This window comes from Podarcis cretensis (assembly GCF_951804945.1).
Source record: "Podarcis cretensis genome assembly, chromosome: 13".
Classification (NCBI taxonomy): Eukaryota; Metazoa; Chordata; class Lepidosauria; order Squamata; family Lacertidae; genus Podarcis; species Podarcis cretensis.
The window spans coordinates 43041582-43056562 of NC_137182.1; the positions used below are offsets into that span (position 1 = coordinate 43041582).

Consider the following 14981-nt stretch of genomic DNA (forward strand, 5'->3'; position numbering starts at 1 on the left):
TGCCTTAAGAAATAGGCATCTCCTTAATGTTTCCCCCTTTTCTTTCTCTTCTTTTTCCTCCCAGAAGAGTCTTAGACACCACCATGCTGGTCTCTAGCTGCCTGCTGGTTCGTCTGGCCGTCCTTCTCAGCATCCTCCTGGTACAGTCCTGCGAAGGGCAATCTTGGGAAGCTTTTCAAAACAAGCACATTGATTATCCCCAGACCCGAGCCTCCAACCCCAGTGCCTACTGCAACCTCATGATGGTGAAGAGGAATCTGAACCCAAGTAGATGCAAACCGAGGAATACTTTCATCAACCATTACACGGAGTCTGTCCTACAGGTCTGCGGCAATGGTGGGAAGCAATGGCAAGGTAAATTCTATGACAGCAACCAGAACTTCGCCATGATTGACTGCAGCTACACCGATGGTAAACCTCCTAAGGACTGCAAATACAAAGGCACAGAGACCTCCAAACGCGTTCGTGTGACCTGCGAAAACAAGAAGCCCGTTCACCTGGAGAAGGTGCTGTGATAGGCAGAAAACCACGCAAGCCACGCTCTGCCCATTGAAGCCAGAAAGCTTCTTTGGCCATTTCTCCCTGCAACGCAACCACATCATTGAATTTCCCCAGTTTAACAGTCATTTGCCCTTTTCAGGGGACCCTGGGAGCTGTGGCTCTAAGGGCAATGACGCCAGGCTTCTAACTACGCATTCTGTGGCTTTCTCTCAATGGCTATTCTCTCAATAAAGTTCATTCTATCAAAAGCAAAATGTGTGTCTCTGTGCCTACATTCTACCTATGAAGAGCTCAGAAGCTCTTTACGAGTGAAAGCAGGACATCAGAGGAGCATGTTCTTTTCAGAGTGAATTAGGCAAATCTTTAACGAACTCCTGCATAACAAAACACTTTTCCCCCCACAAGAACCGGAATATTCAAAATTATGAACATAATAGACACTGTCTGTGATCAGATATTCTTTTTTTAAAAAAGTTTTTTGTTCTGTAAAACACAGCTTGGGTTGGGGGTTGGGGGGTGGTTTTCATCAGGAAATTGGCTCATGTTCCTGTTGGGAGTAATGCACAAGGCTTGCAATATTCTACCTGAACACAGATAACACCCAAGAGTTTGAAAGAGACAAAAAGGAGAATGCATGGGCCAATTAGTGTCACCCCTCCAAAAATAGGTTCTTACTCAGTCCCCCTAAAAAGGCTCACACTACAAAGGGTGGGAGGATGGGTGTCTCAAAGAAAAGAGGGGAGAGTGTGGGGTGGAAGAAGCTTAAATATCCTGGTCTCCACTTCCCCCTATAGGGCAAAATGCCCTCACATGGTTGCCCACACACCTCCATAATGGGAGAGACCATCTCTCCTCTTTTTCAAGGGGAGCTTAGTGTGGTAAATGTGCTACTCCAAAAGAGGGGGGAACATAAGTTTTAGACCAGAACCCTTCCCCTAGAAAAAGCTGTCTATAACTTCCAGTGCAGCCTGTGTAGGTCTCAGAATAATATGTGGGAAGGGAAGATACAGTGCTTATCGTGGCTATTCCCTGCCTACAAAGTTAATATAAAACTATTGAACATTCTCAGGCACATATCTCTCCTCAAATCAAATGTTTCCAAATTCACAACAAATAATGAGCCTTTGGGAACAGGGGAATGCAAATTCAAAGATCAACAGCTTTAGGCAATTCTAGAAGAAGACAATTCAACACTATTGGAGGGTTTCAAGACCTGCATACCGGAAGGAGTGTCTCCACCTGCATCATTCACCGTGGACACTGAGGTCCATCTCTGAAGGCCTTCTGGCAGTTCCCTCACTGCAAAGTGAAGTTACAGGGAACCAGGCAGAAAGCATTCTTTGCAGTGGTGCCTGCCCTGTGGAATGCCCTCCCAGCAGAAGCAGCAAAATGGATCACTGTCTTTATGGGTGTCTTTTAAGAAAAATAACAGCATGTGAGTTTATTCTTGATTTGGGTCTTATATGTCATGCTCTCCAAGAGCTCTGTGAACTAAGTTTGGATTTTTAAAAGTGAAATACTGATTTGTATGCAGGAAGATAAAAGAACACAGTTCAGCTTTTTGAAGAAAGAATCCCGGTCCAATTTCTCAACACTCATCACTATATTTGTCTTTCTAACTACCCAAGAGTTCAGAGCCTCTCCCTGTGTTTCCTTAATGGACCATTACCTAACTTGGTGATTCTAAAAATCTGGTTGCAACAAATTTAAGAATTTGCTTAAAAATTAAATCTACTATATTAGATCTGTGTGTCTTCTGTTCACCAACCCTAGTGACATTCAAATCCACCATCTGCAGTGACCATGTTCTGTCCCAATAGCTCTGAAGGCATTGTACATCATACCAATGGCTCAGGTTTAGTATCCTGAAATGAAAACAAGTAGAATTTCCCAGGACAGTAGTATTCATGGAATAGATCATTGTTCTTCACTGTTTGTCCCCAGAAGTTGTTGGAATACAATGCCCCTCATCCCCAGCAAGAATTGGCAGCAGCCAGAGATGATGGGAGTTGCCATCCAATAATATCAGGTGACCTAATGCAAAAGATCCCTAGGCTTCTGTGGGGACAGACAAAAATCGCATGTGGGATAGCATCTGAGGGAAGCAGAAGAAGAGAAGAGATATCTGGTCTGCTGTTATGACAGAGTGTTTAACCATCCAGGTTACAATGAAGGGATATTGCTCAGTAGCAGAGCGCACAATAATAATAATTTATTATTTATATGACGCCCATCTGACTGACTTGCCCCAACCACTCTCAGCTTCAGATACTTAAGGACAAAGTTTAATTACAGTGGTACCTCTAGTTATGAACTTAATTCATCCGGGAGGTCCGTTCTTAACCTGAAACTGTTCTTAACTAGAGGCGTGCTTTCGCTAATGGGGCCTCTTGCTGCTTCTGTGCTGCTGGCACATTATTTCTGTTCTCATAATAGGGAAAAGTTCTCAACTTGAGGTAACTCTTCCAGGGTAGCAGAGTTTGTAACCTGAAGCATTTGTAACCTGAGGCATTTGTAACTCAAAGTATGACTGTACTAACACCTGAAGTTAATAAAGCTCAAGTTGCATGGGAGAAAGACCCCTTTGGTGTGCCATGGAGCATAAATGCTATTCAGAGTAGACAGTAATTGGATAGAAGGGCGAATGATCTGAATCAGAAGAAGGGATATGTACATTATTTTATTATTTTTATTTATTGAGTTTATATACCACCCTATACCCAGAGGTCTCAGGGCGGTTCACAGAAAACAAGCCTCTTTTTTACCCTGCACTTGTGTCAAATTGTCTCCATTCAGAAAGATATGCCCACTGTCCAAGGCACTGCTTCACAAGGGAGAAGATCTTGGGCTATAGCAGAAATCTCATTGGCATAAGAACTTTGCTTGTTCTGAGACTTGAGGACCTTAGCAAAACAAATATCTCACCCTGTAATTTTTATAATTATTGATCAGCATCACTACTTTTAAATGTCCCATGGCAAATCAGATGCCAGGCACAATATAAGCCACAGAAACAGCCCTTTCCAAATGTGATGGTCCTGTGTTGTAGTCTATATAGGCGCCTGTACTATCAACTTACATAAATTCAGTTAGGGAGGTAGATTTGAGGCAGGTACATGCCTCCATCTATCCAAGTTTCCTTATAACTTCAGCCAAGACTGAAATGCTGTTAGTGACTATAGGTAAACATGATGGCTTCCAGTTCAGCCCAAGAATGGTTAGTGCGTCACCTGCTTTTCCTGCTGTTGCTGATGCATTATTCTTCTAGCAAGAGTTTGAGCTCTTGCAGATTGAGAGAAACAATTCAGACCAATTCATATGGTCCTCCAGCAGACATGATCATCGGTGAATTCATATCCATTACCCTAGCAAACTTCAGAATGCAGAAATTTATGGAGTACCCACAATCCTCTTCATTATCTGCTCAGTAAGTAGTTACTTAGTAAGTAGTTCTCATTAAGTAGTTAGGGACATGGGTGGCACTGTGGTCTAAACCACTGAGCCTAGGGCTTGCCAATCAGAAGGTTGGTCCCGTTGCTCAGTCCCAGCTCCTGCCAACCTAGCAGTTCAAAAGTATGTCAAAGTTCAAGTAGATAAATAGGTACCACTCCAGCAGGAAGATAAACGGTGTTTCCGTGCACTGCTCTGGTTTAACCAGAAGCGGCTTAGTCATGCTGGCCACATGACCCGGGAAAACTGTCTGCAGACAAACACCAGCTCCCTCAGCCAGTAAAGTGTGATGAGCGCTGCAACCCCAGAGTCGTTCACAACTGGACTTAACTGTCAGGGTTCCTTTATCTTTACCTTTTTAAGTAGTTTCTTATTTATTGGACAATTTTCTGTTGGGTCCACTGATTACTCATGACTTGATGAAATACACAGCTGCATCGGCTTCTGTCTTGGTTTTCCTGTCAGCCTTCACAGGGCACATTCAGATTTTTGTCCCACCACTTGAGTTAGCAAAAATAAACATCATCAGTCTAAGGCACCATAAGCAACTTAATCAAATCCCTCTACACCACAAGGTAAACAATATTCTTCAGAGTGTCTTTCAGGTAGGATATTCATTCTTGTGAAAAGAATTAAGAAGTACATATTCATAGTCCTACAATACAAATTTGGACTTGCTTGAAATGCTATTCTACTCCCCCCCTGCAGTTAATTGTGGTGTTTCTGTATTGCTACATGGAAGTGGAACTACCTACAACTTGATATTCTCTTTTTAAAAAAGAATATTTATTAAAGTTTTCAAAAAACAACACAAAACAAAACAGAAAAAATACAAAAATACAAAAATAGTTAAAAAACAAATAAAGTTTTCATTACTTATTTTCTTTTAACATATTTTCCAGACCTCCTCATACCTTCCTTTCTTGTATTCCAATTCAAGATGTTAGTTCAGCAAATCCTCACCATTAGTTATTACTTATTTCTAGCTTTTTTTTTTCATATCTCTTAAGCATAACAGCTGGAAACCGCTTAATTTCTATCCAACATCATTCTAACATTCATTAATTTTACAGTATTTCTGTAAATATTCTTTAAATTTCTTCCAATTTTCTTCCGCTGACGCTTTTCCCTGGAACTTGATATTCTTTTAGATGATACCCAAAAAATCTTTTCATTTTGAGTCTGATAAACTGCAATTCCCTCCTTTTCCCTCAGAGCGCAAAGCCCAGCAGTAGGGACACATTAACTTGAAAACAAGTTCCTTCATTGTGTTCAGTGGGAACAGGGCCATAATCCTGTAGAAATCCATGGGGATTCCAAAGTGCTTAAGTGTGGCTACTAGATTGCCCCTGCTTTTTGCCCATATGAGCCCCATCCACAACCCAGCTGAAGTTTTCAAGCTACTTCAACCCATAGATGTTGCAACCCATTCCTATGCTAAAATTTTCTTGCAAGGAAGCCTTGTTCAGTTCCATGGGCTTTGCTCCACACGCCAAACATGCATCAGCTTTTAGCCTGACAGGGCAAATCTATGCATACCTACTCGAAGTAATCACCACTGAGCTTAGTGGTGTTTATTCCCAGGTAAGTGGCTGCAGCCATATTGCAACTTAAATCGGATTTGTGTGAAAGGCAGTTCCACAGAGCCCAATGGGATGCTTCCTCTCAAATATTTGGGATCAAGGAGAGCTTTCCTTAACACATGTTTACATGGGAATAAGCAATTTCCAAAGGAAGGTTGTTTGATCACACCCTATAATCCCACGGACGATTATATGGGAAGCGAATCCCATTGAATAAAAGAAGAGGAGGAAGGTTTTGCTTCCCAAGTAGTTTTTTTGGTTTTTTAAAAAAGGAAAGCATATCTATAAGGCTTAGATTCAAGGGCTGCTAAAAAGACATTGTGTGTTAAAGCACACTGGTATACTAAAGAGTTGTATCCCAGGTTGAATTGAGAACACATTCCCATGAATACTTCATGGTTCAGAAATGGAAGGGAGGTGGTGGACAAAGCAGCAGAATAAGAGGTAGGCATGAACATTACGTATAAGAAAGAGGCATAGGTAGTGTTGGGAACATGCAGTGATTTACTCAGTATTAAATCCCACTGTGTTGGTGATTTTGAACCTAGTTAAGTGGGGAAAGAATTAGAGTCTGACTGAACTTGGCAGGTTAACTGCTTTTTGTTTCTGGGTTTCCAATATTCAACCTCAACAATTCATTCAGTTCGTTTCCGAGCACAATTCAAAGTGTTGGTGCTGACCTTTAAAGCCCTAAACGGCCTCGGTCCTGTATACCTGAAGGAGCGTCTCCACCCCCATCGTTCAGCCCGGACACTGAGGTCCAGCGCCGAGGGCCTTCTGGCGGTTCCCTCATTGCGTGAAGTAAGGTTACACAGAACCAGACAGAAGGCCTTCTCGGTGGTGGCGCTCACCCTGTGGAACGCCCTCCCTTCAGATGTGAAGGAAATAAGTGGCTATCCTATCTTTAAAAGACATCTGAAGGCAGCCCTGTTCTGGGAAGTTTTTAATATTTAACGCTGTATTGTTTTTAATACTTGATTGGGAGCTGCTCAGAGTGGCTGGGGTGACTCAGCGAGATGGGCAGGGTATAAATCATAAATTATTATTATTATTATTATTATTATTATTATTATTATTATTATTTATTATCATCATCATCATCATCATCCAGAGCACAACAATGGATCTCCTTGAATCTACCATTTACATACTGAACATCTAATCATAATATCTTAGGAGACTGCTGTAGTATCATTAGTTTGAATAAAATGTTCTTGTTGTGTAGGCTGAAACATCCAAGTGAAAGACATGCATGAATCAAAATGAAAACTTCAACACAGATTCTCTTCTGTCATGTTTGCAGTCATTCTTTGTCTCGTTGCAGTGTGATCCCGAAAAACTACCAGCATGTTCTTGCCTTCGTCTTTGCCATGCAAGAGATCAACAAGAATGCCAAATTCTTATCCAACATCACACTGGGATCGACATTTTATGAGAATGCTTTTAATCCTTCGCAAACTTGTTGGAACACTCTTGCTCTTCTTTTCATGGGACAACGAAATCCCCCCAATTACCACTGTAATGGTGAAGATAAATTAATTGCCGTGGTTGGAGGGCTCACCTCCCAAAACTCCCTTCAGATGGCCAATATATTAAACACCTACAAAATTCCACAGGTATGTGTGTAGATACATAGATACAACCACAAGGGCAGACATACACAGAAAACCCCAAAAAGCATCCAGGTTAGCTCTCAATCCCATTACATTATGTTTTCCACACTTACATTAGACTTGATATGGGTACTGTCACTGTGTTAAAGCCTCCTAGCAATGTGTTGCCTACACTGCCATCTAAATTACCATTGGGATTTCAGCGGGGGGGGGGGGGGAAATAAACCCATAATCCAAGCTCTGGTTCTTCCAAACCTGGCCATGCCACAAATCATGTAATCATAGGAGCATCCAGCTTCCTGCTTAGAAACTTCTCTTGGCCTGAGACTTAATAACACCAGGGCTGTATACTTAGAAAAGTAAGAGCAGGTAGTTAACCACCAAAATAGAGAAGTATTCTTTCTTTGAAGAAATAGATGGTCTTCGGATTCTTAAAAATATAATTCCTTTCCCTTTAGCTCAGCTATGGCTCCTTGGATCCAGGGCTGAATGACCAAAGGAGCTTCCCTTCCTTCTTCCAAATGGTCCCCAATGAAGAAGCTCAGTATGATGGCATTGTTTGGCTACTCAGGAAGTTTGGGTGGAACTGGATTGGCCTCCTTGTTTCAGATGATGACAGTGGAGAAACCTTCCTTCGTACTCTCAGACCAAGGCTTTCCCAGAATAATCTTTGTATTTCTTGGACACTGGTGATCCCACTAGTGACATTTTTTTTACCTAAGGAGCTACTTCTAAAAAAACTGAATCCCATCATGTTTGCTCTCACAAGGAGGGAAATGAATGTGATTCTTGTCTATGGAGACAGTCAGTCTCTAGAGGCTTTGAGGCTGGTTTTAGTCTCCTGTGAGGTTTTCTCTATGTACCCAGTGGAGAGGGTGTGGATTACAACAGCTCAATGGGATTTCACTGCAGTGCTGTTTGGAGGCAAATTCCCTTCCATATCCTTCAATGGCACCTTGTCATTTACACTCCATTCAAATCCAGTTCCAGGGTTTCAGGACTTTCTACAGACCATAAATCCATGGCAACCAAATCTTTATTTCATCCAGCAATTCTGGGCCTGTGCATTTCTCTGTTTATTCCCAGATCACAATCTAATTGACACAACTCATGAACCCTGCACTGGGAGGGAGAAGCTGGAGAAACTCACTGGACCCGTGTTTGAAATGGAAATGTCCAGCCAGAGCTACACCATCTACAATGCCGTCCATGCAGTAGCACATGCTCTCCATAGCATGTATTCCTCAAGAACCAAACAGAAAGTACTGGGTGAGAGACGGACACAGCCAAAAGTTCAGCCCTGGCAGGTACTGTCAGCTAATCTCTCCTATGTTAGAAGCACAAGAGTTATTATTACTGATTCATATGGTGCACAGCTGAGCCCTGGCATGGAGGAGAGGCCTTGGGGGGTTTCCCTGGTGAGCTCTATCATTGGGAGGGACTTGATCTCAGTTAAAGACCACTTGCTTTGCATGCTGCACATTCAAAGCTCTTTAATCCATCCCAGGATTCTCCTACTTGGGGATGCGCAAGGGGCAGGAGTGTCCTCTGGTATTAGAAATGGGTTGAAACCACAGATTTATGCCGTATAGAACTATGGCAATTCAGAGTAGACAGTTCTGGGCTACAGAGAACAATGGTTTGACTCAGCACAAGGCAGTTTCATATGGTAATGGGGAGGTTTTTTTTTTTTAAGTACCCAGTATATATGATAAAAAGGGACGCGGGTGGCGCTGTGGGTAAAAGCCTCAGCGCCTAGGGCTTGCCGATCGAAAGGTCGGCGGTTCGAATCCCCGCGGCGGGGTGCGCTCCCGCTGCTCGGTCCCAGCGCCTGCCAACCTAGCAGTTCGAAAGCACCCCCGGGTGCAAGTAGATAAATAGGGACCGCTTACCAGCGGGAAGGTAAACGGCGTTTCCGTGTGCGGCTCTGGCTCGCCAGAGCAGCAATGTCACGCTGGCCACGTGACCCGGAAGTGTCTCCGGACAGTGCTGGCCCCTGGCCTCTTAAGTGAGATGGGCGCACAACCCCAGAGTCTGTCAAGACTGGCCCGTACGGGCAGGGGTACCTTTACCTTATATATGATAAAATGTAGTAAGTACCTGGTATCTATGCTAAGTTAAAAACATACCAAGTCATGTCTCTTAATATTGAAACTGGAAAGTCTTACAGCTCAATGGCAGAGCATCTGCTTTCATTCAAAAAGTCCCATGTTCAACCCCCAGCATCTCAAGATCATGCTGGGAAAGACTTTGAAACCCTATAGAGCCAATAACAATCAGTGACTGAGCTATTTAGGGCAATGATTTCACTCACTGTAAGGCAGCTTTCAGTGTCCTATAAAATACCGATGAATGGTAGTAAAAAGCCAAAGGTCCACTTGTCAAAGGGAAAAGAGAGAGTGTATTAGCCTACAAGGTCTGTGTCTTTTTTCCTCTTGCAATCTAGCTTCACTCCTTCCTGAAGAACATCCACTTCAACAACAGTGCTGGGGAAGAAATCTCTTTGGATGAGAAGGGGCAGCAGGCAGGTGGCTATGATCTCCTCAACTTGGTCACATATCCCAATGAGTCCTTCCAGAGAGTCCGAGTGGGGAGGGTGGACCCTCAGGCCCCCCCAGGAAAAGAGTTCACAGTGGATGGAAGTGCCATTGCATGGAATCCCAAGTTCAAGCAGGTGGGTGTGACCATTTCTTTGTTTTGATCATCATCCATCATCATCATCTTTTATGAGAAGATCAGGACATCCAGGAAAACAGAGATGGCTACAAAGGAGAAGTGTGAGGAGGCAAGCTCTGGTACTCACTGATGAAATACTATCTTTGTTACTTTGTTCACATTTGTTGATCCAGAGCTAGTAAAGGTAAAGGTACCCCTGCCCGTACGGGCCAGTCTTGACAGACTCTGGTGTTGTGCGCCCATCTCACTTAAGAGGCCAGGGGCCAGCGCTGTCCGGAGACACTTCCGGGTCACGTGGCCAGCGTGACATTGCTGCTCTGGCCAGAGCCAGAGCCAGAGCCAGAGCCGCACACGGAAACGCCGTTTACCTTCCCGCTGGTAAGCGGCCCCTATTTATCTACTTGCACCCGGAGGTGCTTTCGAACTGCTAGGTTGGCAGGCGCTGGGACCGAGCAGCGGGAGCGCACCCCGCCGCAGGGATTCGAACCGCTGACCTTTCGATCGGCAAGCCCTAGGCGCTGAGGCTTTAACCCACAGCGCCACCTGCGTCCCTGATCCAGAGCTAGTTTGTAGCTAATTTGGAGCTCAGTGTTCGAACAAGGTCTTTCTGAGTAAGGAATCTGCCAGTGTTTAAAGCTCTTGAAAAGGGACTGTTGTGCTCCAAAATGCGTTGTTAGGAACAATCTCTGCCAGGCGGAGCCCAAGTAGAAGGAAAATCATCTACCACCTGAAGTGTGTGGTCACTAATGTTGATGGATGGAGTGCTGGTGATATCCTGTCCCAGGACGTTGGTCTACATCAGGCTGATGGTGAGGCCAAACTCCATGCAGGCTTGGCCATAATTTTTATTTTTGTTTTTGTTTAATAAATCTTTATTAATTTAAAATACAATCATACAGTAAAGGTAAGTATAACAAAATTAAGCACAAAAAAGAAAAAATAAGAAAAAAGGAGGAAAAAAGTGATTCATCACCTCAGAAAGGGTGAAAAGGGGTTTAAAAGCAACAAGAAAAGAAAAAAGCACAATTAAAAGAACCAATTTTTATACAGCATCATGTCTTTTCCAATAAAGTTTTCTGTAAAAGACTTCCAATCGTTCTCATACTTTTTCTATTGTCTTGATTTTGTTGCACAGGTTTTTTTTATATCTTTTTCCATATATTACTCTAAGATGTTTAGTCCATTTATTTATTGTACACAAATATCATTCAATTCTGCTATGATGGTATCATTTTTACAATATAGTCTTATATATTCCTTAAATATTTTCCTTTTTAAAAAAATAATTTTTATTAACTGGCCAATCACATCAGATTAAATCACATCACATAAATTCCAAATTACAAAGCCAAATTTTTAAGTTTTGTTGGGGGAACCCATACTTCAAGATCCAAAGGGGGATTCAGATCATCTTCTTATTACTGCGTTAATATTCAAATCAATCCCAATCAGTCCAGACAAAGTTCATAATTCTATCCAGTCTTATCTTGGTGTTTCCACATCATATCTTGTTCATATAATTTCTCTTTTTCCTTTACGATCTCTAACAGCAGAGATCGTAAAGGAAAAAGAGAAATTATATGAACAAGATAAGCAAGTATAATGATCCTGTGTGGATGTCCCGTTCCTCTAAACTAAGTCCAGATGGTTTCCATATATCTCCTTCTTCGCTCTTTCCATCATAAATTAGGCACTGTCACTCTTAAGTCCCACCGAGAAGTTGATTTCTCTCTTTCTCCTCCCAGACCCAAGAGCTCCATCAGTGCCTCTCAAAACGGCGACGGCATTTTTAACTGCGTCATTCCAAAACTCTTAGCTTTCCAGCTTCGTCTTGAAACATTGCTTTGGTTCGAAAGTTTATCTCCACACAGTCTTAAATCCACAGCTTAAGTCCTTAATTTCTGACTCATTAGGGGAGGGGATTCTTGTTTAATCACATAAAAAAGGAAAGGCAGGTGTTTTTTCCCCTCCCCCCCTCAGTCATGTCATACCGTATCTTGACGTATCTTCTCATATTTTATTCTTGTCTTGTTATCAGAGATCTCTTCTGTCCGCAGTCTTTACTCCCCCTTTTTCCTTGAAGTATGTGCAATTTATCTCGTCCAAATTGTTTCTTTTGAAGATTGTTGCAACTAGAGGCGCGGATCAGAGACGGCATCGAGGAGTGCCGGAATCCCACAGGAGGGCTTTGTGCCTAGTGCCCCCCACCCCCACAAATTCGGGGGTGGTATAGGGCACAGCAGGCAAGGGCCGTCCCCCCCACAATCCTGGGGGGGTTAAGGAGGCTAATAACCCCCATCATAGCCTCCAAATTACCTCGTGTGGGTCGGAGAGATGTTATTGTCAGCCATCTTCCGATGCGCCACCTAGTGGCCCCCCTCCTTAAATATTTTCCATTCTCTGTATACTTTTTGATTTAAAGCTCCCCTGATTTTTCCGGTCAGCTTTGCTTATTGGAAATACTCTGTCATGAGTGTTTGCCAATATGTTATTGTTGGTGTTGTTTCACATTTCCAACTTCTGGTTACAAGTATTCTTGCAGCCGTGATTGCGTACATAAACAGTGGTCTTGTGTTTTGCTTGATTTCTGTTGGCAATATTCCTAATAGGAAAATCTCCGGCCTTTTTTTTTTGATTGTAAGTTTAAATAATTTCTTAAATTCATCATATATGTTATTCCAAAATTCTCTTAAAATAATGCAGGTCCACCACATGTGATAGTCAGACCCTATTTTGGGGATGAAAGCATCCATGCTAAGGAAAGGGCTAATGCTCAGAAGGCTATTGAACGCTGTGCTGTCATAGGCCTGAGGTAGTTGATGGATGGGTTGAATTTATATACCGCCCTATACCCAGAGGTCTCAGGATGGTTCCCAGAATAAGATCAACGTATAAAACCACAAAATACATAATGAATACATACATAATGCATAATGAAAATAAAAAACCCAATAGGTAAAGGTAAAGGTACCCCTGCCCGTACGGGCCAGTCTTGACAGACTCTGGCCCCCACAAAAAACCCTGTACAATTTAAGAGGGAATAGTTATGTCAATTTCTACAGCTATGGCAGTTATGAGCAGTCTAAACAGTTAGAGCATCAGGAATGTTCTCTTGTGCTGCTGTCAGTCTGTAACAGTATTTATCATAGATTAAAATCTATCTCAGATGTATTAGCAATGTAAGTAACACCTAACTGCGTTGTATATATTAATCTGCAACTTCAAGTACATTTGGTGGTAAGGAGAAGGTTGGCACTAGCCTCTCTTTGCCATTCAGAGATGTGCTGGGCTGGCCAAATGGTTAAGTGACAGCACAAAGCATCTTTATCAGGGGGCCTGATGCTTGCCCAGGGAGCAAATGCTTGACAGCCATTCTCTAATTTCAATCCTGTGACCATTCTGCTGCAAAGCAGACATAGACGACAATAAGATTTATTCCATTCAAAATCCCTTGCTTGTCATTACCACTAGATGCTGCCCATTTCCACCTGTGTTGAGAGCTGCCACCCTGGACAGAGTATGTTTCCACAGCAGGGAAAGCAAATCTGTTGCTATGACTGTGTTCAGTGCCCTAAAGGGAGGATTTCAGCCCAGAAGGGTAAGTGAAGGAACCCGAGTCAACTGGAATTCCCATCTTCCTCTCCAGCATAGACATTCACGTTTCAGTCTTACTATGTCTGCTTATTTTCTGTCATGGATCCCAAGCACATATGTTTATGTTATTGACACATGTTCTCCTTTCCTCTCCCCTACCTTTTGAACAGCTATTCTGGCATCTCTTCTGTGAAATTACATCCACATGGGAATAAGCACCATTGAAATCAGCATGACATACATCTGGGTAGAAATGGTTAAGATTGCATGCCATAGATTGCCTTTTCTCACCATTGAAACTGCAGTCAACACATTTTCATCTTCTGTTATTAACAAATAGTAAATTATCTCCTCTGTTGTATCCACACAGATTCAATCATTTGGAACAGTTATTTCTTGTCAAATATAGATTTTCCTGATGACAGGCTACCTGGCTGTTTCATGCACTCCCAAGTTCCATTACGGAAAGTGTAAAAAAGAAACACTGAGCCACAAGCTTAGAAATGCAAAAACATGGTCCTGGATGCAGAGATAGACATGTTTAAGGGGGAACCACTGAAATCAATCTGTATACTGCAACCATGACAAATAAATATGAATAGATTGATTAATACAGCTGAGATGTTCAGAGATGAACCACCACTTAGTTGAAAAATTAGGCTTTGGTTCATCAGCTGAGTAATATGTTCCACGTACAGGATAATAGACAGTACCAATAATATTAATAATTATTGCTTCAAGAAATGCTGAAAGCATGCTTCTCACTTTCAGATGCAGATCACTGTGAGAAATGCCCCGATGATCACTACCCAAATGCCTTTCAGGACCAATGTATTCCAAAAAAAATTAGCTACCTATCCTATGAGGAGCCCTTGGGGGCAATTCTGGCCTCCTTGGCTCTCCTGCTTTCTCTGGTCACAGTTGTTGTGATGGGGACCTTTGGTCTGCACTGGAACACTCCCATTGTCAAAGCCAACAACTGGGGCATCACCTGCACCTTGCTCTCTTCTCTGCTTCTCTGCTTTCTCTGCTCCTTCTTATTCATTGGCAGGCCTACAAAGGTGACCTGTGTCTTGAGGCAAACCATCTTTGGCATCGTCTTCTCCATTGCTGTGGCTTGTGTGTTAGCCAAAACCCTCACTGTGGTTTTGGCATTCATGGTGACCAGGCCTGGGAACAGCCTGAGGAAATGGCTTGGGAAGAGGCTGGCAGTATCCCTTATCAGCTTCTGCTCTCTCATTCAAGCTGGCATCTGTCTTGGGTGGCTGGCATCCTCTCCTCCATTCCCAGAGTTTGACCTGCACTCCCAGGATGAGCAAATCATAGTGCAGTGCAATGAAGGCTCCGACATCATGTTCCACCTTATTCTTGGCTACATGGGTCTTTTGGCCATTGTGAGCTTTTCTGTGGCTTTCTTTGCCAGGAAGTTGCCTGATACTTTCAATGAAGCCAAGCTGATTACCTTCAGCATGCTGGTCTTCTGCAGTGTTTGGCTGTCCTTTGTCCCCACTTATCTGAGCACCAAAGGGAAATACATGGTGGCTGTGGAGATCTTCTCCATCTT

The 14981-nt window shown here is 42.9% G+C and overlaps 1 protein-coding gene and 1 pseudogene across 2 annotated transcripts in view; one reads left to right on the forward strand and one right to left on the reverse strand.

The window, feature by feature from the left end:
* Positions 1–14981, reverse strand: part of LOC307201264 (angiogenin-3-like) — a 346417-nt gene that overhangs the window by 153290 nt on the left and 178146 nt on the right. The window lies entirely within an intron of this gene.
* LOC307201942 (ribonuclease pancreatic pseudogene) lies at positions 70–755 on the forward strand (annotated as a pseudogene). The gene has a single exon. The product of its transcript is annotated as a ribonuclease pancreatic pseudogene (transcript).